Source organism: Anticarsia gemmatalis, chromosome 29, assembly GCF_050436995.1.
Source record: "Anticarsia gemmatalis isolate Benzon Research Colony breed Stoneville strain chromosome 29, ilAntGemm2 primary, whole genome shotgun sequence".
NCBI classification, from domain to species: Eukaryota; Metazoa; Arthropoda; class Insecta; order Lepidoptera; family Erebidae; genus Anticarsia; species Anticarsia gemmatalis.
The window spans coordinates 3,327,745-3,354,345 of NC_134773.1; the positions used below are offsets into that span (position 1 = coordinate 3,327,745).

The window sequence follows — 26,601 nt, forward strand, 5'->3', positions numbered from 1 at the left end:
ATGACGCATTTCCCGGGAAAATTCAGATGGCGAACGAAGTCCCGAATTATCAATATTATAATGACATTGAATTAACAAAATTCCGTTGTCATGGCAACTGTTTTAATGACGGATATGCCTTAGCGCAACTTTGTTACATATATTAAGAGATATAAATAATTTTGAGAATATTTTTCGGGAAAAAAAAGCATATTTTGTATCATCACGCTACGGTCAATAGGAGCAGAGTAACAGTAAAAAGTGTTACAAAAACGTGGAAAATTCTGACCCATTCTCTCTTATGTGACGCAAACGAAGTTGCGCGGGTCAGCTAGTAATTTATAAAATTACGAAGACTCGAATTAATTTTCTCTTGTTGTTATTTTATTTTATGGTTAAGGTAAATTATTGACTAAAAGTTGCTTCTTATTTATTGTAAAATACATTATATGCTTTTCAAAGTTACTCAAGCTATCTAAGGGATAATTTTGTCCTGAATATTCTTAGATTGTATGCAACCCTACTCGGGACGCAGTAATTTAATCATTTACCCCCTATCTCTTGATGCACCCCTTCCTGAATATGGGGGTATAACTATATGATCTATGCATATAGCATAGGTTACACTGCAAGGGTGCTTCACAATGTCCATATGGAAATACTTTGATTTTCTAGTATGTTACTGTATTAAAATATCATTAAAACATTTTTGTTAGATTTTCTTTTAACTTTTGAAGAATTTTAAACATAAAAATGGGTTTTATTACAAAAAAAGTTATCTATAACGTTTTGACATAGGTATTGTTAAAAAAGAATTCGCGTTTCTTTACCGAATTTCTACTGTATCGTAATTCTAAAGCCGAAAAATGTCTCATATAAGATAAACATAGCATATTACAGTCAAAATAAGTATTATTTAATCTACTAAAAAGATTTGTAGCTAGAATTTAATAGTTTTAATGCAGGCTGATTTTTTAGTATAACACCTCTTTGGTTAAAATGTGGCCTGTGGCTATTCTCTTTTCCAAATACATCTGTCAATTTCTATGCCAATTTAATTGACAGTGAACTCTGCTATTATATTAGTACTGTTAAAGTTTTAAATAGCTGAAAAGGGACGTGAAATAATAAAACTACGCAAGTATTTTCTTTTATTTATTGCTATACAACATTTTAGCTAATTTAAACAACAGCTTCGCTTATTTTATAGTAATTTGTGCATAGGTATATTCTTGCTTATAAATTGGCTTATATTTATTGTCATAGTTGGCCAAAAGCCTTGGCTTAAAGGACTGCCTTACGACTAAAATGAATAACCAATAGCTGGTTAGAAATAATTTACTTTCTGACTATTGTTGCTATACGATTTGTTGTAAAAAATATCATTTCGACATTTTTGACTAACAAATTATGAAGAATCTGTGAAAATCGTATTTATTTTCCTTGAATAAAATTATTTGTCGGTGGAAATTCGGTCTTAAGTCCCCTATTACTTTAACTATTTCTTTATTAAGCAGTTAATTTAAGACTACGGTTGATGCAAGTCTAAACGACTAGTAAAAGTAATATTATTAATGCATGTTAGAGGGAAATTCCGCGCCGCGTTTCTTATATAACTAAACTTACTTTAAAATTAACTCCAAGAAGGGCATTTCGTAATTTTTTTCAACTAATACACAAATAAATAATTAAATCGTCTTGAAATTGAAGTACAGGCTCGTCCCTTAAAATCGAAATTAGAGGTCTCTAAAATTAGATTAGGGTATCTTTAACCCCTGACACTCAAAACTAACTCGAAATTATATCCTTGAAATGTCAAAATAACCCTTTACCACAACCCGGAAGTCAAACCCGGATCACCCAAACCGCTAAGACAACTTAAACTAATGGCTATCTATGCAGAATTATAAAATATGTATCGGTACTTACAAACTAATTGCAGTTGAATATTCAATAGACTGTTACAATGAACCTACGGTACACGAAATGCTTACCTAATCACTATTATGTACAAACTATGCAATACGCACACATCTACAAAACTGCATAGCTGAAAAACACATCAAAATTTCATAACACACCCATACGCCATCCAGCTCGAACGTTCAAAAATATAAAAATTATTTTTTAGATTATTGATTCCATGGGCCGCCTCACTCGCTATACAATTTTTATTTATGTGTAATACAAAACACACAAACATAACTTTTCATCCATACGATAACTACACGCACGGGAAGTCACCCACACTAGCGCAGTTTTACATAGAAAAACAGCCGTTCTCTTCTCTAGCCTATCTACGTATTATAGAAAAAAAACTTCAAAATAGTACGGCTTCACTCACTTTCACATAATATTACACAAATATCAAACTATAATGTATGAATATCGGACGCAATAAAGATTAGTTTTGTTTGTATCAATACATATTCCTTCTCGTTCGCACGAACCGAACGCTTTCGAGTTTTCCCGTTCACGTCCATCCAACTCAAAATACGCCAAAAATGACGTCGAGCCAATGTTGTTTCGAAAACAGTGTCTCGCGTTTCTTTCTACGGACACCGCGCGCCCGCTCGCCGTTTATTATTTGGAATTTTCCAATCCACTGATTACTACTCGTCGTAAGTTTTACAAACAAATTCGAGTCTGTTTCGTATTTTTCGCGATTAGCGCAATGTAGGAAAGTCGTAAGTGGCACTGGCGTTAAGGTCGAGATTCGCTCGCACGCGACTACTAACCGGCCGAATGGAAACGACTCGCGGAGAGCCCTTCGGCGGAGCAGCCGGGTGCACCGCGCAAATGGATCGTATTGTACATAGAAAATTCTGACAGCTCGGAACCGTCACAAGAAAATAATGTCGTTTTTATTACATTTTTTGATAAATTATTATTCTAGTTTCGGTTCGGCGGCGTTCCAACGGCCTTATCGATTTTCCTATTTAGCGCGCTATCGTATTTTATACATTTTCGAAAGGTCCGCCGCGCGTCTATGCGCTTTCGAAAAATATTTTATAAGTATTTTCTCGGCGGCGAACGGACGTCGAGCGCGGTGCCGTAAATTGGTAATAATTCCGTTGATTACACAGTAATATAGTGGCCGAATATGGGTTAGTGGTGAGGAACACGGAGCGAGTGCGAGCGTTGACTTCTGTGATACGATCCTATGAAAAATGTTTGTGTTTGTGTTAGTTTTGTGTTTTGTTGGTTGATACTTGTGTCTGGTGCATTCCGATTGTGAAAGTGCACGTCGTCTAGTGTTATTGTACGTTGGATGCTGCAGCAGGCGCGCTGGTCTAGCGGCTGGTCTCGCGACATAGCTGATCGCTCGCTCGTAAGTACTGCTCGCAGACCTTTCTAGAACGGCCTCGCAGGGCTCAGCCCCCGGCCCGTCGGTGCATAAGGTCACTAGACACCGGACGACACACTGACGGCAGCCCTGCACCCCTCGCATAACCTAAACACTGTCTACTGTTGACAATCAACTTCAATGAACTACAATCACGACAGGAAACATCACACAATAACTCTTTTCTTCTCTGATTTTATGTCAACCAAAAAGTTTTCTACCATACAAGTGGCCAGATACATTATCATAGAGTTGTAAAATATTTTTAAGATAACTTCTTGTTGTGTCTGATGAATTTAAAAATAAATTATTTGTAGGGCCTTGAAGAAGTTAAAATGTAGTCCTATTAAAACCTATAAATAAGAATAAAGCTACGGTTTTGAGTTATAAATAGCACTTCACCTTGAGCAAAATTAACAAAAAATGTGACCTCTGGTATGTTAAATCTGACATTTAAATCAAAATGGTTTAAAAAAAAATGTGGAATGATTACAGCCAGTTGTTAAGTCATTTTTGAAGTCATTTTTTTTTTAATTATCATAAATTATTTTTATCACTATTGAAGGCATTGAAATTATAATTACACCCAGTTTTAAAATTAGATTCTAATTTTATCTACACACTTGTTCTATTTAAATATATTAATTCTAATTAGTATGTCTACTAATAGCTGAAACTACAAGAATAAATAAATATGCTAAAAATAAATATTTAAATTATAATGACACAGAAAACTAGATATGATAAATAACAATAAAAATAACATTTAATATTCCTTTAATATTTAAAGAAACTTAATTAAAAATACCTAAATTATTTTTAGCTAAATAGTTACTAAGTATAAAAAAATAAATAATATTAACTTACATAAATATTATTTAAATAAATAATGCTTGCAGTCACAAAGAAAAATAATAATAGTACTAACTTAATAAGATTCTTATCATTATTTATTATAATCTAATAATTACAAAGTAAATTTCCAATTAAAACTATAACTAACCATGGTAATTTTCCATCATGCCATCTGTGGCAATTTGGGTCAACTTTTTTATGCATAGACTATGTCAATAGAAAATGGTGGACTTTGATACAAAGTTTATTCAGCCAAGTCTTCCTTGCTTATTAAATATAATTAGATTACTTTTTTATTATTGTAAACTTAAATAAACAGTAATTAATATATTACTTATTGTTTCTATTAAATAAGAAATTAGAAACATGGGTCTATTTGAAAATATATTGGTTGAACTAACTGGGAAGTCGTCCGGAATAGGGAATGGATCTCCGGATAAAATGTAAAGTTCCTTATTTTTGGTATTATTGGTTTAAATACTTTCTGAATGTGTTATGAAAGAACATTATTGTGTTTGAATAAAGATAGGTTACCTACCTATCTGAATATAAGTAGGTATCTACCTAGATATAGCAATATAGATCAGTTGCACAATATTTCTAAATAGAAAAATTTGTATTAAGATATTTCTTTAATAATAATATATAAGATATAACTTAGAAATTTTAGAGTTTATTTAAATTGATATGATATTATTTAAAATGGTCATTAATAAGTAGACATGCTTATATGGTTATAAAAATATAGGTTAGACTATGTCATATTTTTTTATATTCTAGGAATTATGTTTTATTCCTTTGCTATTATTTAATATAGCTAGTTTAATAATTGAAAGATATTTTAGTCTTTTGGATACAATTTACTTTTGTGTTTGCAAAACTATGCTATAATTGCTTTGTTAGGGATTTTATTGTTATTAAAAAGTATTGCTTTTCAAGATTTTGAAGGATGATACTTCATAATTTGTAAATTTTTACTTTATGTAGGGAATATAGATAGATGAATTGATATTCCTTACAAATCAATTAAAAGTTAATTTGATTCTAGGTAGCATTTATAATATAAATATCGGGGCAAATATGACCCATTCTCTCTTATATGACGCAAGCGAAGTTGCGCGGGTCAGCTAGTGATTAATAATTACTATCATTCTAAACAAATTGTAAATACCCCAAAAGTTTTAAGAAACTATAAAACAATGATAAAAATAACACTACAATGATTCAACTTCTTTGGTCATAAAAATAATAATGATTGTCTATGTTTAATCATCGTTTTATCAGTAATATAAATAGTGTTTAGAAAAACAAATAATCTTTACACTGGGTACATAATATCGCGCCTGTTGTACCCTATAGGATAGGCAGAGGGGTAATACGCGAGGCGCCCGTAGCCAGTAGCGATCACCGGTCGGTAAACGATCTGTGAGTTAAGCAAACATTGGCGCGATCATTCCATAGATGGGTGACCGCATAGTGGTATTTGAACAGGGCGTCTCCGTGTTTCGGAGGGCACGTAAAAAGTCGGTCCCGGTGGTTGTTAATTAAGATAACAGTCGTTAAGGCACTTCAAAGGCCTTCGGGCGGCTTGAACAACTTTGACACTAGGTTGACCACTAACCATACGATAAGAAGAAAGAATACGCCGTTTCGTAGTTAACAATGTTAGTCCCATGTAATAGGGGGCGAGTATATTTCGAAAACTACTCGTCAAATTTAAATGGGATCACGTAGGAAGGACCAGTTATAAAGAAACAATTATTAAAATCAGTTTATTCAATAAAAGTATTTGCAAAAATAAATATACAGACGAATAGAGAACTTCCTCTATTTTTGAAGTTGGTTAAAGTAGCCCTTTATGCTAATATGGTTAAACTATCTCATAGAAATCAGTTTTTTAGTTTATTTGTCAGATCGTTACAGACAGACAGACTTTCGCCTTTTTAATATCAAAAACGGCCCGTCCCGGCGTCGCTCAATTTAAAAAGTAATTTTACACAAAACTTTAACAAATTATACACTTAAACCTTCCTCGGGAATTGCTCTATCGACTGTTGAAAACTGCATTAAAAACCATTCAATAGAATTTGAGTTAATCGCAAACAGACAGATGCGTCGGGCGACTTGTAGGTACCTAAAGATTTAAATAGTAAATTTCCCGTTTTCACAACATTTCTTATTATTGCTCTGCTCCTTTTTGTCACAGCGTGATGTTATATAGTATAAAGTCTTCGTTAATAAGTAGACTAACTATTTGATACAAAAACAATATTTTAATTCGATCCGGTAGTTCCTGAGTTTAGCGCGTTTAAACAAACTCATCAGATTAATGTATTACTAGCGGACCCGACAGACGTTGTCCTGTCTACACGTCTTTAATTTGAAAATTTTAACTTTTTTTAATAATCTAAACCATTCTCAGATCCCCTTGAACGCACACAAAAAATTTCATCAAAATCGGTCCAGTCGTTTAAGAGAAGTTCAGTGACATACACACTTACAGAAGAATTATATATATAACTAGCTGACCCGGCAAACGTTGTTTTGCCATAAAAATTAAATAAAAAAACATTGTCCAGCGGACATAATTGTGAATCTAAACCATTCTCAGATCCCCTTGAACACACACAAAAAATTTCATCAAAATCGGTCCAGTCGTTTAAGAGAAGTTCAGTGACATACACACTTACAGAAGAATTATATACATATATAAAGATTAGTATAGATAGTGGAGTGAAAGAAAGTACATAATCATTTAAAAATTAAAATGTCTTTGAAAAGGTTAAGAGAAGATCAAAATACATAATCTTTATTATTGTTGAACATTCAAAGTTATCACACAGTACCTATTTTTATGTCACGGTTTTAAAAATATCTATGCTTTCAAGTATTTTGAACTAGCGGACCTAAGACGCTTGGTTTTTGGGTGAAATATAATCTTCTTCTTCTTCTTCGTGTCGTCAATCTAGTGTCAAAGTTGTTCAAGCCGCCCGAAGGCATTTGACGTGGCTTAACGACTGTTATCTTAATAGACTACAACCGGGACCGACTTTTTACGTCCCCTCCAAAGCACGGAGACGCCCGGTTTAAATACCACTATGCGGTCAGCCATCTATTGAATGACCTCGCCAAGGTTTGCTTAACCCATAGATCGTTTACCGAACGGTGAGCGCAACTGGCTACGGGCTCAAATATAATAAGATTTTTGTAAAATTGGTCAGCTATACTTTACTTCAAACTATAAGGTCTCTTCACGCTAAATTGGGTCTCTAATTGTAGGCTTAACTTTTAAGTAAAATATGATCGATACACTGGTAGATCTAGCCCGCTGCTTCAGCCGCGTGAATATATTTCCCGGGGTAAGAAGTATCATATGTGTTAATCCAGGTTATAAACTATCTATGTACCGAATTTGGTCAAAATCCGTTCTGTAGATTTTGCGTGAAAGAGTAATTAACATCCATCCTTACAATCTTTCGAAAACGAGCATCTGCCCGCAACTTCTTCCTCGTGAAAAGACATCCCGCTATAAAAAATATCCTCGATGTAAATCCAGGTTATAAACTATCTCTGTACCGAATTTCATCCAAATCCGTTCGACAGTTTTTGCGTAAATCAGTAACAAATCCTTAAACCATCTTCACAAACCTTCACATTTATAATATTACTAGTATGTATGTATATTATGTTCAGTCATGTTTACGTTACAGCGGCCATAACAGTCAGCAGCGATTTGACACGTAATCCAGACAGGATGTGACGTATGATCTTATAAATTGACTGCCATTGCTGTCAATAACTCCTGTTTGAATCACGCATTTGAAGATCTCTTAAAAAGAACTCGTGGCTTAGTTGACAACAGCAGAGGTTACGCTATGCTTGCCGAGGTTGTTCTGTGGATAGGTGACATCTTTTACATATGGGATTCCTCCGTGTTTCGGAAGGCACGTGTTAAATTGTGGATTCAGGCTGTCATTTACAAAGATCTTAGACGGTTTACTGTAGTTAGAAGCTTGAAAGTCTGACAACCAGTCTTACCGAAGGGTATCGTGTTATAATTCTAAACTGTGTTGCGGAAGTCAGATAGGCAGTCGTTCTATGTAAAACACTGGTATTCAGCTGCATCCGGTGAGAGTGGAAGCCGACTCCAACATAGTTTGGAAGAAAGGCTAAGTCATGATGATGATTTTTGGTGCGAAGAAAGAGCTAAAGTCCTCACAAACTTGCATGTTTATAATCGTAAACTGTCATGTTGATATAAGCCTATGTACCTTCCATAGTTTCTGAATATTTACCGCTTTACAATATTAGTTTAAAATACTCCTATTTAAGTCCCAATGATTCATGTCAGTAACTATGACCTGTTGATAAACTACTACTATTATTTACTCATATTTCTTAGGTATGAGGAAATAAGTAATATCAATAGCTTGTGGTTTGAAGCTCTGAAGTTTTAGTAGAGTATACTATTTAACTTTATACATAGGTAAGTAAATTTAACACAATTATGTCCCACTGCTGGGCAAGGGTCTCCTCCCGTAATGAGAGGGGTTAGGCTTTAAGTCCATCACACTGCCTAACTGCGGGTTGGGGACTTTGCATACTTGTAAGAATTGTTTTCAGGCAGGTTGCATCACGATGTTTTCTTTCACTGTTTTAACAAGTGATCATTATTTCTAATACACAGATAATTTGGAAAAGTCATTAGTATGTTGCCTCGGGCTCGAACCGGCTACCACCTGCGTGGTACCAACTTAAACCACTCGGCTATCACCGCTGCATACACAACTAGCTGACTCGCGCAACTTCGCTTGCGTCACATAAGATTATGGGTCAAAATTTTCCCCGTTTTTGTATCATTTTTCACTGGAACTCTGCTCTTTTCGGTCGTAGCGTAATAATATATAGCCTATAGCCTTGTTGAATAAATGGACTATCTAACACTGAAATAATTTTTCAAATCGGACCAGTAGTTTCTGAGATTAGCGCGTTCAAACAAACAAACAAACAAACTCTTCAGCTTTATTATATCAGTATAGATGGAGTGATTATGTACATACCTACATAATAATATAATTAATAATTATATTTACGAGCGTAATAGTGTATATTTTCCGTTGCCAAGGAAGGAAATCTTTGGACCAAGCACGTCACGCGGTGTAACGAATACTGGCCAAAAACGTGGTCTTTTTATAGAAGTTGTATGAACAAATAATTATAATCAATCCTGGATGTCCCATGACTATTTAGTGTTTAGTATTTGAAGTAGCGAGCGGAATATTTTGAGTAATAAAGCGCAACTAAAGTATGAATAACTTCGAAAAGAAAGACGAACGAAATAAGTTTATTTTCAGCGCGCAGCACTCACGCCATACACATTAGAAATAAATTCACAAATTTGTATAATTAAATAACGATAACTAAAAAAGTCATAGAAAATAATAGATTTACGGTAATAATACACATTAAACACAAAAATATTCTTTAAAAACCGGGATCAGAAAAATGTATTTATTTTTTCTCTCTAATTAGCCTGTTTCTATGTCCCACTGCTGAGCAAAAGCCCCTCCCCTGAACTTCCAGTCCCCTCGGTCGATTGTAAACAAAAGCAAAATATTGTTAAACAAAAATTGCACAAATTATTTTTCCTACGTTTTGTGTATGTGTTATTCGGTTATTATTTTTTGTATCGGCTGTATGCCAATGGTTTGTCACCTAATGAACAACCAGTAATAAGTATGGCTACTTCGTCTGCATAGAAAGATTTTCGGGAATAAAAAGTATCCTATTCGTTGAGACCAGATTATAAACCATCATGTGCTGCTTCTCATTAAACCCATTACATAGTTTTTGCATAAAATAGTACCAAAACGTACATCCATTACTTACAAATAATAGTAGAAAAATATGAATCCTTAAATGCTGAGAACGAATTGTTCACAGAATTCTTCTGCCTCTCCAACTAGTGAAGGTTGGCAATCAGCTCTCCATATTTCGTCTTATCCTTTCCCAGACGAGAGTTGAGAATGAGAGAGGTTAAATCTTGAGTCCAATACACTGTTTACTAGCCATTCTTGCGAGCTATACCAACTTTGGCATTCCTTTAACTGTTTAGAAAACTCAAACATGCATTTCCTCACGATGTTTTCCTTCACCGTTGAAGCAAGAGACAGTTTTTTACTCATAACTTCGAAAAATCATTTGTTATTGCTTTCAAACGATTTTTGCATTTTTAGAGTTCCGTATCTAAGAGGTAAAAACGAAACCGTCCGGTCTGTCTGTTCGTCTGTCTCCAGGCTGTATCTCATAAACCGTGATAGCTAGATAGTTGAAATTTTCACAAATGATGTATTTATGTTGCCGCTATAAGAACAAATATATATAAATAAAAATAAATAAATTATACCCATTACTGTCCCACTGCTGGGCAAGGGTCTCCTCCCGTAATGAGGGAGGGGTTAGGCCTTGAGTCCACCACGCTGGCCAAATGCGGGTTGGGGACTTTGCATGCCCTCAATAAATGTATTAAACAAATTTTAGGCATGCAAGGTTTCCTCACGATGTTTTCCTTCACCGTTGGAGCATGTGACAATTATTTCTAATACACACATAACTTCGAAAAGTCATTGGTGTGTTGCCTTGGGTTAACAAAAATATAATAAAAAAAAATTAAGGGGGTTCACAACAATCTCTGCATCACTCTAAGGTAGACTGGGAAAAAATGCCCCTGGCATTAAGTCCGCCTTTATACAGCTCTGTATATTATAAAGTTTAAATAAATATTATTGGACAACTTACACAAGGTCATTTGATCCCAAACTAAGCAGAGCTTGTACTATGGTAACCAAATAACTGATATACATACTTATATACTTCTAAATACATACTTATATATATACATTAACATCCAGGCTCAGAACAAATTCTCGTGCTCATCACACAAAGATTTGTCCCGGGTGGGATTCCAACCCACCACACGCGGCGCTGCAGTTGTTGCGGCGAGGTGACCACTTAAAACACTGGGCTAAAAAAAATAAAAATAAAAAGGAAACTAGACATATTAAGAAACCATTTTAAATATCAACTAGAATTTGAACCTACAATTAATTCAGTAGATACCACTGATCGCGAACGGGTGACTAAAACTGGCTATGAACGCGTCTCATTGGTTCAGAGTCTATACCTACCTGACTATAGCTATCTATGTAATTATGACGTCAGTGGCAACAAAATGGCGGATTTCTGACCACCTAGTTTATACAGTTAAATATAGTTTATTTAATAATAACATGGTGTTTTTTAAGTTTTGTTCGCGACTTCAACCGTGCAAATAGATTTCTAAGCCTATATATTAATGTCCGTATAAGACATGTCTTTATCTTAATGTCCTATTTGTTAATATAGGTTATAAACTATCTGTGTACCAAATTATATCAAAATCTGCCCAGTTGTTTTGGCGTGATTGAGTAACAAACAATACTTTTTTTCATACAGGATCGCCGGAAAGAGTGTCATAAAATGTCAATTGATAATTTTTTCTATATTATTAAATACTTAAAAGAATTTGTAGATTTAAAGTAAGTACCTATAAATAATTGCAAGTAAGGGACACCTCACTCACGGCTATTTTATTCCAAACTATGCAGAGTTTATACTATGGTAACCAAATAACTGATAAACATACTTATATACTTCTAAATACATACTTATGTTATATAGATAATTAATTAGCAACCAGGCTCAGAACAGATACTGCTGCTCATCACACAAATATTCGTCCCGGGTAGGATTCGAAATTATAGTAACTAGAAATTATAATTTTATGTCTATTTTAATTAACAAAATGGCGTCTATCTGATCATAATTTCGCCCGCATTGCGTGATGACGTGGCGTGTTTCAAACACCCCATAGTACAAGAGAATAATTATAAACCAAAAGTAGGACTAATAATGAGAATTTTGAATATTATATTGTGTGAAACGCGAAAAAATACGAAACAGGGCACTTACTATAATTCAATAAAAATGGAACTTATATGTCTGTTGATGGTTTCTTAGCCAGTTGCGCTCACCGGTCGGTAAACGATCTGTGGGTTAAGCAAACCTTTTTTTAACCCATTACTATCCCAATACTGGGCAAGGGTCTCCTCCCAAACGAGGAAGGGGGTCAGGCCTTGAGTCCACCACACTGGCGAAGTGCGAATTGGGGACTTTGCATGCCCTCAATAAAAATGTATTTTAGGCATTCATCACGATGTTTTTCTTCGCCGTTAGAGCGAGTGATCATTATTTCTAATACACACATATCTTCGAACGATTCAATACCGTTTAAGTTCATATAACAATTACAGTTTTAATAGATAAACTACCACTAAATGTGTCCAGAAACCGGGCACTAGTAAACTATCCTACAGTTAACTTAACCGAAACTTATCCAAAACAAAACCATCAAATTCTTACTCCTTGCTTCTCGTTAAAATTTGCCTCCGAGCAACCTGACCTTTAAACTATGTCTTATATAAACAAGTGCATTCTACGAACAATGTGTGTTAAAAAGAGACAGCTACATACAATACCTCACATGTTAGACAAGGATAGAAGATCGGCTTGCAGCGTATGAGTTGGGCTTGAAATATTTTAATTAGATACTTAAGACAGCTATTGCTAATGGGGTAGGCTGAGTTTAATGTCCCATGTTTTTAACGACTTTTTAGTTGGCAGGATAAAGTAATGTTTTTGAGTTTAAAATAGCCCATAGCAAGTTGCGCTCACCGGTCGGTAAACGATCTGCGGGTTAAGCAAACCTTGGCGAAATCATTCTATAGATTGGTGACCGCTTAGTGGTATTTGAAGTGGGCGTCTCCGTACTTCTGAGGGCACGTAAAAAGTCGGTCCCGGTTGTTTTCTGTTAAGATAACAGTCGTTAAGCCACGTCAAAGGCCTTCGGGCGGCTTGAACAACTTTGACACTAGGTTGACCACTAACCCGCTAAGAAGGGATTTTAATCAATGCTACCTCCAAAGAGATAAAATAGGGGATGAAAGTTTGTATGAAATTCTGTCCTAAGTCACAAACCACGCGGACGAACCTAGTACATACATAAAATCATGCCTTTTTCTTTAGGGGTAGATAAAAACCAAAGAATTAGAATGACTTATAAATAACTAGCTGACCCGCGCAACTTCGCGTGCGTAAGAATAAGAGAGAATGGGTGAATTTTTTCCCCGTTTTTGTAACATTAAATACTGGTACTCTGCTCCTTTTGGTCGTTGCGTGATGATATACATATAGCCTATGTCCTTTCTCGGGTATCAAAATATCACCATACCAAATTTCATGCAAATTGGTTCAGTAGTTTAGGCGTGATTGAGTAGCAGACAGACAGACAGAGTTACTTTCGCATTTATAATATTAAGTACTAGCTGACCCGTACGGCTCCGCTCGCGTGAATGATTTTTATTACTAATACAAAGCTTAATTATTCCTTAACAACAAAATATGCTTTTTTTCACAAAAAATATTCCCAAAATTATTTATATCTCATATAACTCGCGCTAAAGCATATCCGCCATTAAAACTGTTGCCATGACAACGGATTTTTGTTTATTCAATGTCATTATAATGTTGATTATTCGCGACTTCGGTGGCGAAACCTGAATTTTCCCGGGAAATGCATCATTTTCCCGAAGTAAAAAGTAGCCTATGTCCTTTCTCGGGTATCAAACTATCTCAATACCAAATTTCATGCAAATTGGTTCAGTAGTTTAGGCGTGATTGAGTAGCAGACAGACAGACAGACAGACAGAGTTACTTTCGCATTTATAATATTAGTATGGATGGATGTTAGTTTAAGTTGTTAGTGAGAGGTACTGCAAGGTCTCCCTCAAGGTGATCGCGACGAATCTGCGCAGGTACTACTTTCACGTACGGTACTGTACTTTAGAAGTTTAGATAAATAAGGGCCTGTTTTAGCAATGGCCGCTATGCCTTTTTATATGAACCGTTCTGCATAGCATTTAATTTGATATGACTCATTATGACATTGTTATTAATTTGGAAATATTGACATTTAAAAAGAGCAAGCCGTGAGTTTCTTGCCGTTTGTTCCCACGAGCAACAGCTTTTCCGAAACGGTGGTAGATAATATTTTGACGATTTCAAATACTTGTTAAAGTTTATGAAAAGACCATATTTGACTTGGACTTTGACGAAGCATAAAGAAAATAAAAGAAAAACATGCCTTTTTATTTATTTGTCAGTTATTTCAATTAGTAGTCAGGAGGATCTTGTGTCTTAGTTAACATCAGCCGCGCGGTTGTTCTGTGGATGGGTGAACATCTTATACATATCGAGATCCTCCGCGTATTGGAAGGCACGTTAAATTATGGGTCCTGGCTGTCATTTACGAAGATTTTTTACAGTCGTTAACAGTAATCAGAAGCTTGAAAGTCTGACAACCAGTCTTACCGAAGGGTATCGTGTTATAATCCAGGTAACTGTGTTGTGGAGGTCAGATAGACAGTCGCTCTATGTACAATACTTGTAGTCAGCTCCATCCGGTGAGACTGGAAGACGACTTCAACATAGTTGGAAGAAAGGTATATAATATAATAAAAGTATAAGGTATAGTCGAAGATTTAGGCAAAGGTGTATGAAATACACCCGCGCTTCGCTAAATCAGTAATTTTTTCAAGAAGTAAAATCCATTTTTTACACTTAAAATAAACGTTAAAACATTTAAAAGGAAACTATATCGAATTTTCAACTTTCACTGATAAAAAACTTTAAGTTTTTGTACGTAAAAAAAGTTAGTCAGTAACTTTTTGTTGAGCATTCTCAATTTTTACCAGCAGGTGACTTTTGATCGATGTAATTTTAACTATTGAAGCGCAAAAAAGTGTTAACATCCATACTAATATTAAAAATACGAAAGTCTTGCTACTCAAAAGATTTTGATAATATTAGGTCGGGGAAAAAGTCTTTTCGCATTATAGTATGTATGAACTTGTAATAAAATCTCTTTAGCTTCAAGAATCACAAGTGAGTACGCGGTTCATTAGGTTTCTTTCAGTGAGCTCGTGAGGTACCCAAATATCGATCTTTTTTTGTAGGGAAAAGATTTTATTACAAGTTCAAGATTCCAGAGGAAGGTTTATGTGTTTATGTTGTAGACGATTTTTTATATAATTACTGTTTAAAACGAATCTAGTTATTTAAATACTTATATTACACTATTTTCTGCTCGCGGCTTTCTACACTTTCCTCCCGGTTTCTAGGGATAAAAAGTATACTTTATGTTAATGCAGGTTATAAACTATCTGTTTACAAAATTTCATCAATATCTGTTTAGTTGTTTTGGCGTTATTCTTCACTACTACTAACGTATTCATCTAATTAACCAATATTTTACATTATAATATTTCCCGGTACACTTTCGGATAATCGTATTAGATAGCTTACCTGGCGAATTTTTACAATTGTTTTCAATTTTAGCTGTCACTTTATCCAGCAAATAAACTATTTGACCCTTTTTAACTGTAAAACTGGCCCTAAGTAAGATATCTATCAAATAAAAGTCGACATTTTTACAGAAAAATAACTCAAAAATAACAGATTTTCATACAGACAGCTACACAGATTTTCACACGAAATACCCGAGTATTTCCCAGTTATATTCGTAAAAGCTTAGCTATCAATACACGACAAACAGAATATGAATGGAGCGATGGATTCAAGCTATGTTTCGATACAACTACAAGTGATTTTTATTTGTGCAATACAATTCTCGTGATTCTTTTTTATCTTCAGAAGACTACAAGAGATTATTTTTTAACCCGTTACTGTCCCACTGCTGGGCAAGGATCTTCTCCTAAATGAGGGAGGGGTTAGGCCTTGAGTCCACCACGCTGGGCAAATGCGCGTTGAGGACTTTGCATGCCCTCAAGAAATGTGTCCATTAAATATTATATAATTTTCTTTGCATTGTTTTAACGTTTTTCTATATAACAACTTTATACTTTTCCCGTGTCTGAAAGACAATTTTACAAAAACAAGTCGAATCAGTTGAGCCGTTCTTGGGCTTTGCGCTTAACAACACATTTGGCGATATTTTTTTACATATAAGAGATGCTGTCAAAAGAAGAGAAGAAAATGGTGGTACAGTCCAAAAGAAACTGATCGTACTCAATGTTTTGAAACTCTATATATTGAAGTGTGCATATTATTCCATGGAAAAAACATTTGCCATTGATTGAAATGTTTCATTCTAACTCATTCTACCTGATTTTGATCACTTATTTATTAAAGTTACGTAACACATAGGTTTTGAAAATATGAAGTTGTCCAGTTACTTTTGGAGCTGACTGTACCGGGGCCAAAAGTTATATCCTAGCAGCCTTCTTCAGTAGTCCAAAGCCTGGAAAATGACTTGAAATCTTTAAAAATGCAGTGTTTAGTACATTTTTCAATTGTGATGTAAGTCCCCGCCTCTGCATCGTCTAGCAAGATCGGCCATGACATGTTAAATATTTCTCTTTACAGTAACTAAGTATTTGAGTGATACCGTTTACCTCATTACGCTAGTTTGAATGATTTACTTGAAGATGAGATAATATTATGATTGTACATACATACACACATAAAATACCGCTACCATTGCGTCGGGAGGTCGTGGGTTCGATTCCCACACGGAACAACTAATTGTGCGATCCACAAATAATTGTTTCGGGTCTGGTTGTACTTTGTGTACGTTGTTTGTATGTTTGTAAAAGTCCCCGCGACACAAGAGCATTTCTTACCCCCGGTTTCTGAGTACATTTAGCGGTAGTTTATCTATTCAATTGCGTTTTTTTATATGAGTTTTAACGCTATTGAATAGATAAACTACCGTTAAATGTGTGTGTGGTTAAATTCCATAGCGCGCGTTTTAGAAAGAATCAAAAGATTTAATTAACTGTTTGTTTTTTATTTTAATACTATAACGACACAGTTGCATATATTAGGGCTGGACCTTCTCTACTATTATGCATGAGATTTGTATATATTATGAACGAAAATTATATTAAAAACTAGCTGACCCGCGCAATTTCGCTTGCGTCACATAAGAGAGAATGGGTTAAAATTTTCCCTTCATAGCAAAATGTACAACAAGAAAAATGAGCACGGCACTTAAAATGTACAAATCGCATAATGTACAATACGCATAATGTGCAATACTTAAAATGAACACTATACGCAAAACGAGCAAAAAGCAAAATGTACATAGTCGCCTTCGTTCACACTAACCACTTATTGCCGTTTCTTAGTTTGGGGTTTGTTGGATTCATATAGCATTGTAATAAAACAACTTCACATTCAATATAAGTTTATTTATATAAATACTTTTAATATGCAAACTGTTTAGTATTTTTTTATACTTTTTATCAAAGACGATGTCTGCTTTTCTCCTATTTTTCATTGCCAGCTCAAATATGCCTTTTTTAATTTTATTATCACTGAACTTAGCTTCTTTTTTTAATTTATAAATGAAAAACATTAAACTTATCTTTTTCGGAATTTTGGCATTCAAACGCCTGTGCCAACCTTCAACAGGATTAGTTGTTCGGTGTCGTTGGTTGGCACAGCTTAGAATCTTTGGGTTAAACTTGGGATACCACGTCCGTTCGAAGTAGAGTCTAAAGGCTCTCATTGCGTTGGTATTTGGCGATGATTCAAGGATTTCATACCACGCCTCAGGAATCATATTTGCCGGCAATAATGGTAAAATTGAGGACTTGCGCACCACCATCCTTTCCTCTTTGGTCAAATTCGCCTTTAGCTTTTTTGTGTATAGCTGCATTATAATGATGGTAACAACCAGAAAGATTACCGTCCGGAAATACTGTTTGGAAGGCATTGATTTGCGCAACCTCATAGTCACATTTAAAATTTGTTTTAGGATACTAACGATCAAAGAAAAAAATCTCCACGTGTCGGTCTTGTAAACATGCCCTAACAGTATTATGTACATTTTGCTTTTTGCTCGTTTTGCGTATAGTGTTCATTTTAAGTATTGCACATTATGCGTATTGTACATTATGCGATTTGCTCTTTTTGCTATTTGCACATTGTGCGATTTGTACATTTTAAGTGCCGTGCTCATTTTGCTTGTTGTACATTTTGCTATGAAGGGAAAATTTTCCCCGTTTTTGTCACATTTTTTACTGGTACTCTGCGGCTATTGGTCGTTGCGTGATGATATATAGCATATAGTCTTCCTCGATAAATGGGCTATCTAACACTGAAAGAATTTCCAATCGGACCAGTAGTTCCTGAGATTAGCGCGTTCAAACAAACAAACAAACTCTTCAGCTTTATAATATTAGTATAGATTAAGATATTTAATGATACAATGAGCAGAGACAGTAAGACCTGTTCACTTTTCTAAGTTATAGATTAATTTTCTAATATAATAAAAATTATGAAATATTGCTGTCAAATTGTTACCCAGTTTCCGAGTAAACGTCCTATGAATAGGAATCACTCAACCAATGAGGCGCTCATAGCCAGTTGCGCTCACCGCTCGATAAACGATCTGTGGGTTAAGCAACCGTTGGCGACGGTCATTCTAAAGATGGTTGACCGCATAGTGGTATTTGAACAGGACGTCTCCGTGCTTCGGAGGGCACGTAAAAATTCGGTCCTGGTCGTTGTCTACTAAGATAACAGTCGTTAAGTCATGTCAAAGGCCTATCGGCTTGAACAACTTTGACATTAGGTTGACCACTAACCATACGACAGATAGATAGGCGAATAAATATTTAAGTAGATGTAGATTTGTATTCAGTTTTGTGCCTTATAAAGTTGTAAAAACGTTGTATGAGAGTCCAAGTGAGACTAAAAATCCAAAATTAAATGACCACGTCTCAAAAATTCATACAAAAAGCAAAAAGACCTTCATTTTTAAAATCTCGCCAGTCGCCGCTTGCCGTCACGTTTGTTGCCACGTGAGTCTAAAAATAGATATAATGTATGCCCGTTATGTCTATTAAGTTACAAAAATAACCGGACTTGTATCACGAGCGGTTTAAACTTATTAATAATGTTCAATGGATATTTGAAATTTGGTTTTCTTTAGTGAGGAGCTCGTGGCTTAGTTAACAACAGCCGCGCGGATCGATCTCTGAGGTTAAGCGACTCTTGCCGAGGTTGGTCTGTGGATGGGTGACCGTCTTGTCCATATCGAGTTTTAACGTGTTTCGAAATGCACGTAGAATTCTGGGTCCCGGCTGTAATTTTCGAAGATCTTTGACAGTCGTTAACAGTAGTCAGAAGCTTGAAAGTCTGACAAGCAGTCTTACCGAAGGGTACCCAGGTAACTGGGTTGTGGAGGTCTGATAGGCAGTCGGTCCATGTAAAATACTGGTATTCAGCTGCATCCGGTGAGATTGGAAGCCGACTCCAACATAGTTTGGAAAAAAGGCTAAGCTGACGACGGTTATGTTTCGGAGGTTTGGAAAATAATGGGTGAGCGTTGATGTGATGATTTCGTTGTTGATTTAATGCAAATATAGGCTCTAGTATGTAGATAGATGTGACTGCTTCCAGTGCAATAGTTAAGGTCGTCACGCCGATACCATTGCGTCGGGAGGTCGTAGGTTTGGTTCCCACACGTTGAGTTGATTTCTTAGTGTTGGAGGTGCCCATAGCCAGTTGCACTCACCGGTCGGTAAACGATATGTGGGTGAAGCAACCGTTGGCGCGGTCATTCCATAGATGGATGACCGCATAGTGGTATTTGAACTGGGCGTCTCCGTGCTTCGGAGGGCACGTAAAAAGTCGGTCCCGGTTGTTGTCGATTAAGATAACAGTCGTTAAGCCACATCAAAGGCGGGCTTCGGGCGGCTTGAAGAACTTTGACACTAGGTTGACCACTAGCCATACGATAAGAAGAATAAGAACCCTAAATTGCATCTATCTTCTGGAGGTTTTTGAACTCTATTTTCGTAGCCCAGCAGTGGGACAAAACAGTTAAAATAGTGAAACTATAACTTGTAAATCCCATTAATAACCATGGCGAAACTTTCGAAGTACAGTTACAAGGTTACAGAATTTGGCGTTTCTAATTATTTTGACATTATCAATCGGCCTATCGATTTCTTAAGATGATTGTACCAGAAAATTGTTTGTATGTTTGTAGAAAAAAATTAAATATTTTGATCCAAAAATCTTAATTTTGGATGTTCTGATGGATGTTTATTACTCAATTCTGCTAAAACTACTGAACGAATTTCAATGAAAATTTGTCAGTATTGTAGCTTATATACCAGAACAACATAAAGGATATAGGATTATAGTCCACGCGGATGGAGGCACAGTTAAGGGCATAGAAATAAAGTCCACGCGAACGTAGTCACGGTTAAGGGCTAGTTAAGTATATATTGGTAATTTAATATTCTGTAATTTCACTATGTAAATCATTTCATTTCATATGTGTTAATTTAAGATATAAACTATCTGTGTACAAAATTTTATCCATATTCGTCACGTAGTTTTCTTAGTAAAACAGTAACATACATACATGCATTCATCCTTCCACACTTTCGCATATAAAATACCTACTTACTACTAAGATTTTACTTAGAAGCGAGTAAAGCCAGAAGGCTATACTTGTACAATAACCTCAACGAAACCGTCGGCCTATCGATTCATTTCGTTCACGGTACAAGATTCTTTACACAATTCAAAACCAACAGATTTAGTTTGAGCGAGACGTTTACAAAATAGTTTTACTTGTATTTCTCTTGAGTGTTGGGTAATGGCGACGGGTTTCGGCAAACAATAATTGAGAGTCTAATGCCCGGTTTCTGAGTACATTTAGCGGTAGTTTATCTATTCAATAACGTTTAAACTCATATAAAAACGCTATTAAATAGATAAACTACCGCGCGTGTTCAGGTAGGTCATTAATAACCATCAATAGTTAAGTCTTTAGATAAAATAGAATGTCACCTTCATTTGCAAATAAGGTATTACTAACCTCCGGTTTCTGAGGCATTTAACGGTAGTTTATCTATTCCATAGCGTTTTTTATAAAAGTTTAAACGCTATTGAATAGATAAACTACCGCTAAATGTACTTCAGAAACCGGGGGTAGGTCCTGTTGCTTTGTTTTCGACATAAGCTGACTTCATATTACTCGAATGAGCCTTCTTCTTCTTTCTTTGCAAGGTGACATTCTGTATTTTAAAGACCTAACTATTGATGGTTATTAATGACCTACGTGAACACGCGTGAACTACAAGTTTAGCCAGAAGTTAAAAAAACAGCCGAAACTTAATTTTAGGCCGAAACTCTATCTCTAAAAGCCGAAACCGTATTCGCATCACTATTCTTACCTGCAAAGTGCAGTAACACAGATATTTATAAGTTTTGTTTTAGTTTCAACTTTCACTATTTTGTATTGCACGATGTTGACTTAGATACGGTGTAATAAAACTATAAGTAAAGCAAGTACGGTAGGCAAGTTATGTACAGCTCGGATAGGAAATAGATGGGTGGCCGATTAACTATTAAACACGTCAATGTACAAGGTATAGCTGACTGCCTTTGTGGCGCGGTCTCACTAAGTATGAGAGAACTGGTCTCGGGTTCGTACTGTTCCCAGGTTGGGCAAAGTACTTTTGGTCTTCATCTCATCTTCAGAGTAGCCGGAGTTTATTAAGGTGCCTGGAATATGGCAATTGACTCGCTCCCTATTACATGAGACTAACATTGTTAATAGCGAACTGTGGTTTTACTTATATACTAGCTGACGTGCGCAACTTCGCTTGCATCACATAAGCGAGAATGGGTCAAAATTTTGCCCGTTTTTGTAACATTTTTTGTTGTTCGTAGCGTGATGATATGTAGCTTTTAGTCTTCCTCGATATATGGGCTATCTAACACTGAAAGATATTTCAAATCGGACCCATAATTCCTGAGATTAGCGCGTTCAAACAAACTCTTCAGCTTTATAACATTAGTATAGATGTAAATACTTAAAAACTTCGCGAAAATGTTCAGAAAATAATCAGAATATGATTCAAAAACGGTAATAATGATGAAGAAAGCTCTCTCAGTGAGTGATGAACGCGGATATGTAAGTGCAAGTCATCCACGCTTTCCTATCTGAGATGTGTCGACTCATGCTGTGGACTAGTGTAGATGTATGGCTTTGCTTGACTGTAGTAAATACTAGTGTAGATACGAGGTTTCAGCTGTTGCAGTGGAATTTTGCAGAAGATATGTACTTATTCTACGTGTCAAAGATTTCTATTTAATTCTTAATTACCTCCAGTATCTGATTAGTATATAGTAGTAGTATATATTATTATATTATAATAACATTTTACAATATCTACAATAATGATTAAAACTATATATAATAATTATTTTAAAACTAAACTATAAATAACTTTTAACATTAAACTAAACTAAACTAGAAATAATTAACAAAAAGCAAAATATGTACAATTACACAATATATTTACAATATAAAATATGCATACAAAAGGAGTGCGTCACGCGTCGTAGAATTTCTCCTCACCATCGTCGACTGGTAACGTACCCAGAATGCTGGCAGCATTGCCACGTTGGATGGCAATGCTAATTCTTTGACCTAAGTAAAGGCCAGCATTCTGGTAATAGTATCTATAGTATCTAGTATCTAGTCATTATAATAACTAGATAATAGATCAGATATGTTTGGTCCAAAAATCTAAAATATGTTTTAACACACTCAAATACAGATCATTCTGTGGCATGGTCGGTAGTGTATCCGATTGCTGATCATGAGTACAATTACCGGGTTGGACAAAATATTATAGGGTTTTTCTAATGTATATTGCCCGCGACTTCGTCCGCGTGGTTTGTGACTTAGGACAGAATTTTCATACAAATTTTGATTTTCTATTTTATCCCCTTGGGGGTAGAATTAATCAAAATCCATTTTAGCAAAAGCCTAAGTTATAACAAATATCTGCATGCCAAATATCAGTCCGATCCGTCCAGTGGTTAGGGCTGTGCGTTGATAGATCACTGTGTCAGTCAGTCTCAAAGACAATGTGGCAATAGGCTGGCTTCCTATTTCATGGGACTATAACTGTTGATAGCAAAATGTTGGTGTATTTCATATACCATTACTTACACCTTTAAGTATAATCTATACTAATATTATAAAGCTGAAGAGTTTGTTTGTTTGATTGTTTGTTTGTTTGAACGCGCTAATCTCGGAACTAGTGGTCCGATTTGAAAAATTCTTTCAGTGTTAGATAGTCCATATATAGAGGAAGGCTATAGGCTATATATCATCACGCTACGACCAATAGGAGCAGAGTAGCGTTTAAAAATGTTTCAAAAACGGGGAAATACTTGACCTATTCTCTCTTATGTGACGCAAGCGGAGTTGCGCGGGTCAGCTAGTAAATTTAATAAATTAGGAGGGGTTAGGCCTTGAGTCCACCACGCTGGCCAAGTGCGGGTTAGGGACTTTGCATACCTTCAAGAACTGTTTCAAACAACTCTTAGGCATGCAAGGTTGCATCACGAGGTTTTCCTTGGAACAATGATAATTATTTCTAATACACACATAACTTCGAAAAGTCATTGGTGTGTTGCCTCGGGTTCGAACCTGCGACCATTTGCGTGGGAGATGCCAACTTATGCCATACGGCTTTCGGTAAAACAGGTATTATATTATGTGTGTATATTGTACTAACTTTACACTTGCTCTCAAGATATTGTCTCACGCTAAATTTAATCTATACTAATATTATAAAGCTGAAGAGTTTGTTTGTTTATTTGTTTGAACGCGCTAATCTCAGGAACTACTGGTCCGATTTGAAAAAATCTTTCAGTGTTAGATAGCTCATTTATCGAGGAAGGCTATAGGCTATATATCATTACGCGACGGCCAATAGGAACAGAGCACCAGTAAAAAATGTTACAAAAACGGGGAAAATTTTGACTCATTCTCTCTTATGTGACGCAAGTGAAGTTGCGCGGGTCAGCTAGTTAGCTATAAGAATCTAGGCGCGGTATAACGCGAACATACTTGCGATACTCCCACGACATTCTGATGTTAACTGAAGTAGTTCAAGACGCCTACTCAAATAGTAAGCACTTCCTATCCTACTAATATTATAAATGTGAAAGTTTGTGAGAATGTATATTAGGTCGGGAAAAAGTATTTTCGCATTATAGTATGTATGAACTTGTAATAAAATCTCTTTGGCTTCAAGAATCACAAATGAGTACACGGTTCATTAGGTTTCTTTCAGTGAGCTCGTGAGTGAATCGTGAATACCAGTATTTTACATGCAGCGACTGTCTATCTGACCTCCACAACATAGTTACCTGGGTTATAACACGATACCCTTCGGTAAGACTGATTGTCAAACTTTCAAGCATCTGACTACTGTTAACGACTGTAAAAGCTCTTTGAAAATTACAGCCGGGACCCACAATTGAACGTGCCTTCCGAAACAAGGAGGATACGATGTTATTATGTATAATATGGTCACCCATCTACAGAACAACCTCGGCAAGCGAAGCTTAACCTTAGAGAACTCTCCGCCAAAATATTTCTACATTGTACAAACATACAAATGTCTGTAATTCTGTATGACATTTGGTTAAAGCAAGTCATGCCTTTTTGTGAGCTTACGCAAGACTTACTAAGAAGTATAAGTTGCCGAGTTAACACCGCTTGTTCCGAGAAACTTACGGTTTGATATATCTGTAGTTAGATTCGATTCCCGATTGCAGCAAAAATAAGTTTTAATAACATTTTTTTAAAGAATAGGACGTTTAAAAATACATTTACAAAAAAAAATCTATCATGTTTTTTTCGTTTTTTTTGGTACTGGAGGTTATTTTAAGTTACGTACAGTTTCAATAAGGAGCTCATAGCCAGTTACGCTCACCGGTCGGTAAACTATCTGTGGGTTAAGCAACCATTGACGCGGTTAATTTTTTAGATGGGTGACCGCATACTGGCATTCAAACTGGGCGTTTAATATACGAAAAAAAAAATGACTCAAGAAAGGTCGCCCCTGGTTGTTGTCCAGTAAATGCACGTTTGGCGCAGTGGTTAAAGTCATCTCGCCGCAATAACCGTAGCGCCGCGTGTGGTGGGTTCGAGTCTTACCCGGGACAAATATTTGTGTGATGAGCACGAGTATTTGTTGAGCCTGCGTGTTAATTTATTATATAAGTACCCTATGTATTTACGAGTATATAAGTAAGTTTATCACTTGTCTGGTTACCATAGTACAAGCTCTGCTTTTGGAATCAGATGACCGTGTGTGAGTTGTCCAAAAATACTTATTTTATAAAACATCAGTATTAGCAAAGTATCCCAACTGTGTTACAATAAGCAATAAAGTACTGACATCATCAACCTTGAGTCCGTAAAGCCATTGAGGGAGGGTGCGGCTGAATTGTGATCATCCAAGGTTTTGTTTTGTTACTACGTATTGTAGTACTGGATTTAGTCAGTCCTTGTTCAATATATAGTCTACTAGCTTATACCCGCGACTTCGTTCGCCACCTGAATTTTCCCATGGGAATGCGTCATTTTCCCGGATCTTCAGCTACCTATGTACCAAGTTTAATCGTAATCGATTCAGGAGTATTTGCGTGAAAGAGTAACAAACATCCATACATACATACTCACAAACTTTCACATTTATAATATTAGTGGATTAGTAGGATTCGTGGATAATGAAATGAGCTGGCTTAGTTAAAAACAGCCACGCGGATCGATCTCTGAGGTTAAGCTACGCTTGCCGAGTTCTTTCTGTGGGTGGGTGACCATCTTATACCTATCGATTTAGTATTTCTCATTTATATTGCAGATTTTGAAGTAACATAAGAAACTATCAACCAAGAATAATTTTTAAAATCTTTCACCATTTCGAAAGATTAGAATTATTTATTTTTTCTATTTTCAGTAAAAACTCGTACAAATCGATTTTGATCCACCTCTTATCCGATTAGGTTACACGTGCCGTTCGCTAATATTACGGTTATTTCAAGGAAATCGTTATATTTAATACTTGAAAGTAAACTGCAAAATAATTATTATCAGTCAATGTTTGTCTGCTTGTCTGGGGTTAATCTCCGAAACGGCTGAACGGATATTGATATGATGAGGAAAGTTTTTCGATAAATAAACATTTTGCGGTCTCTTATGAAGATAACTGCGTGATTGTTGGAATGCGGAAACTTTTGCTTAGGGTGAGTACATTATACAAACATGGGAGATAGGGAAATGTGTATTTCATACACCTCTGTCCATACCTTCGATTAGCCTGACTATTTATTTATTTATTGTACTTTTACAATTTACCTTAAACTATTAACAATTTTATACTCGCCTAACTTGTTAGTCTAACGGCGAT

The 26,601-nt window shown here is 35.6% G+C and overlaps 1 protein-coding gene across 3 annotated transcripts in view; it reads left to right on the forward strand.

The window, feature by feature from the left end:
- The first annotated feature begins 2,161 nt into the window (after positions 1 to 2,161).
- The window catches only part of LOC142985072 (uncharacterized), an 82,291-nt gene continuing 57,851 nt past the window's right edge, over positions 2,162 to 26,601 (forward strand). For 2 of the 3 annotated variants that reach the window (XM_076132995.1, XM_076132997.1), the window contains exon 1: positions 2,162 to 3,310. The gene's annotated coding sequence lies outside the window, so the exon portion shown is untranslated. The remainder of the gene's footprint in view (positions 3,311 to 26,601) is intronic. The other variant, XM_076132996.1, reaches the window with a different exon arrangement.